Source organism: Penaeus chinensis, chromosome 21, assembly GCF_019202785.1.
Source record: "Penaeus chinensis breed Huanghai No. 1 chromosome 21, ASM1920278v2, whole genome shotgun sequence".
Classification (NCBI taxonomy): Eukaryota; Metazoa; Arthropoda; class Malacostraca; order Decapoda; family Penaeidae; genus Penaeus; species Penaeus chinensis.
In genome coordinates this window covers 14,925,173-14,928,708 of record NC_061839.1, presented here as the reverse complement: position 1 = coordinate 14,928,708, position 3,536 = coordinate 14,925,173, and the positions used below count along the sequence as shown (strand labels likewise).

Sequence of the window (3,536 nt, the reverse complement as noted above, 5' to 3'; positions counted from 1 at the left end):
TCTTCCTTTCACGTGGGGTGCACAACTCCTGCGACTCTCTACATACGTTGTCTTGTTTGTTTTTATTTTTTCTCTTCTTTTTTTCTTAGTCTTTAAGGAGTGTACAAGAGTGCAAGTGGTGTTGATCCGCCTTTTATTGTTATTTAGGTTTATTTATGTATCGCAAAAATGTGATTTTTTTTTTTTTTTCTGCAGAGGAGTGTATGAGAAAGACGAGTGTGGCATCGCCTGATTTTCCCTATTGTTGGGATGACATGCAAGTCAGAACAAATCGGCTGACTAAACAATAATTGTATAGATCAAACGTCAATTGAATATTCACGAAAAAAAAAAAAAATCCCAAAATCAACTACTATAAAACGTCTTTAACATTTCTAGAAAACAGACACAAAAACATTTTTCTCTTAAAAAAACGAGAGAGAAAAAATCTTATCAGAAAAAAAGAGGGCGAGGGCGGGCAGAGGGGAGGGATGAGGGGAGGTAACCGTATTCCTACTCAGCGCTTCCATTTACAGCATTTAAAGCGATTTTCGGCCTTAATGAGATTTGACAAATTATGGAGCGTGGAAAACAGTGCTAAGCAAGCCCGCTGTCTCATCTGTTGGGCTTCCCGCTCCCTCTCGCAACCCTCCCGATGCAAAATTATCATCTTTCTTTCCCTTTCCTCCGCCTATTTCTCCTTCTTTTCTACGTAATCAACAGAGAGAAAAAAGAAAAGAAAAAAGAAACAGCCAGCCTGTTACTGTTCTGACGGAGAACGAAATGCACAATTTATATTTACGCGTTTCAGTGTCCATATCATAGCGAACCAGTTCAAGCTAGTTCCGTTTTCCCGTTTTCTTTTTTCTGAAGGAAGGGAAAGAAATAGGGGAGACAGTATCGACTTTTTTCCCCCTTGAATGGTGTCGCGTTGGCAAGAGATGAGTGGAGGGGGAAGGGGGGGGGGGAAGGGGGAATGGAATGTCTAGCCCTACCCCTTCCCCTTCCCCCCCCCCTTCCCTTAGTTCTGTTTACGGTCTACGATTCTAATACACATGTTATTTTGTTCTTGTTCTTGTTTTTTTTTTCTTGTTTCCATTGGCGGAATTTCTACAATGATCATTCATGGTGTAAATAAAAATGTCAGGAATGTCATACATTTTTTTTATTTTGTTTTACTCGCGTTTCCTTGTGTGCGTGTGTGTCTGAGAGAGAGAGAGAGAGAGAGAGAGAGAGAGAGAGAGAGAGAGAGAGAGGGGGAGAGAGAGAGAGAGAGAGAGAGAGAGAGAGAGAGAGAGAGAGAGAGAGAGAGAGAGAGAGAGAGAGAGAGGGGGGGAGAGAGAGAGTGAGAGAGAGAGAGAGAGAGAGAGAGAGAGAGAGAGAGAGAGAGAGGGGGGGGGGGAGGAGAGAGAGAGAGAGAGAGAGAGAGAGAGAGAGAGAGAGAGAGAGAGAGAGAGAGAGAGAGAGAGAGAGAGAGAGAGAAGAGAGAGAGAGAGAGAGAGAGAGGGGGGGGGGGAGAGAGAGAGAGAGAGAGAGAGAGAGGGGGGGGAGAGAGAGAGAGAGAGAGAAAGAGAGAGAGGAGATATACTGCACCTCAACAGAAGCCTCACAAACACAGTAGGAAAAAAGCGTGCGTAGGAAACGGCACAAAAAGAGAAAAAAAAAATCTTGACAACAGAAGTTCGATGAAAATATTAGTTATAAAAACAGAACGTCTTACATATATATATATATAGAGAGAGATATTGACAGATAATAGATAAATATAGATGTAGATATAGATAACAGAAGATAAACATGAACTGAAGAACACAACCACTAAATCAATATAAACAGGCTTTATAAGTTTCCAACAGTTCATAACTTTAAGGAAAACACTCAAGATATCGTATCTGCTTCACACAAAACAGTATGAATACCAACAATACCAGGGCGGTGTAAAGCGATTCTCACGCTCAAGTATTCTAAGAAGTCTCAGCTCGCTTCCAAGTATTATTTTGTGCCGAATGTCGTATTTGTCTATTCTTATGTACGCTTGTCGTGTTTGGGCTCGGAGACAAAACAAGAGTTCTTGATTAGCTTCTTGAATTAGTTCGATCCGGTTTGTTTGAATACTTGAGCCAAAATGTTCTTCGGAAAAAATACAAAGAGGTTTGTATATAAAAAAAAAAAAAAAAAACGCCACAAAGCTCCGAAGGCGTGGAGGGTGGGGGAGAGTTTGTAAAACACGATACGATAGATATAATGAATATAACTAATATAACACGTCGATGCAATACGGATTTACATGATTTAATAAGCACACATATTATCAATTTAGTGCCACAATGTATGGCTGTACAGCGCTATATTCAGTAACGCAGCAAGTTTACACATTAATCTATCGTACCGCAGCAATACATCACACAAAACATCCTCTAAATAGAATGACACACAAGCAAACATTAGAACCCAAAAGATCAAGGCGTCAAAAATAATGAGGACATTCACATAAACTTAATGAATAATGAGACAAGGTGGCCTTTAGAAGGGCATCTTCGAGAGACCGCACCTCGGAAGACAGATGACTAGAGAAGGCGAACGGAAAAAAAAAAATAACGGAGGAAGAGAGGATAAGAATGGGAGGGGGGGTGGGAGAGAAGAAGGGGGTAAAAGGAGGGGGAAAGAAGACTTCAGGATGCACAAAGAAGATGGAGGCAAGTGAAAAAGAGGAAAACAAAAAATACGTACTGAAAATGACATAAGATAGTGAGACAAGAAGAGAATGGGACAACAAAGAAGATGACAAAAAATCAAGACGTTAGAAAACATAAAAAAAAAAACAGAAAAGAACCAAAAAAAAAAAACAAAAAAACGTGACAGAAGAAATTAAACAAAGGAAGATCGGAGAAGAGACAGACAAAACAGTCTCAGATCCTCCGTCTTTATTCCGTCCTCCAAACCATGACAGTTCTGACAGCGTTTGTAATGGATCAAAAGGCGAGACGATGAACCAAAAATTAGATTCCACAGAAAATATATACATATATATATTTCCTTTCTTTCTGTTCCTTTTTATCCGTTTTTTTTTTTTCGGAAATATATATACATATATAAATATTTCCTTTCTTTCTTTCATTTTTCATTTTTTTTTCGTTTTTTTCGTTCTTTTTTTTTTTTTAATCACGTGAGCATTACAGCGTCTGAGCCGAACATCTTGATTCTTGAATAACGTTAAGTATCGTTCACAGATTGATTTTCTTCACATTTTTTTTTTATTGGATAATTTTACAGTAAAATGTGTGTACCTTTAATAATACTGTTTATCTATTTTGTTTGTTTTGACATAGATACTTAAATGGAGAATTAAGAGAAAATTAAGACTTATGTAAATGATACTGATGATAATGGGACAACTACAACAACTGAAACAAAATCAACAACAATAATAGTAATTATAATAATAGTAACAATGATAATAAAAATAATGATAATAATGATAATATAATGGTAATAATAATGATAATAATGATAAAAAAATAATAACAATAATAATAATACAAATTATGATATTAATC

At 37.4% G+C, this 3,536-nt stretch overlaps 1 protein-coding gene across 3 annotated transcripts in view; it reads left to right on the top strand.

The window, feature by feature from the left end:
- The window catches only part of LOC125036581 (villin-1-like), a 71,785-nt gene extending 70,651 nt beyond the window's left edge, over positions 1 to 1,134 (top strand). For all 3 annotated transcript variants that reach the window (XM_047629297.1, XM_047629299.1, XM_047629298.1), the window contains exon 20: positions 1 to 1,134. This exon is cut by the window's left edge and continues 326 nt beyond it. The gene's annotated coding sequence lies outside the window, so the exon portion shown is untranslated.
- The last annotated feature ends 2,402 nt before the right edge of the window (positions 1,135 to 3,536 follow it).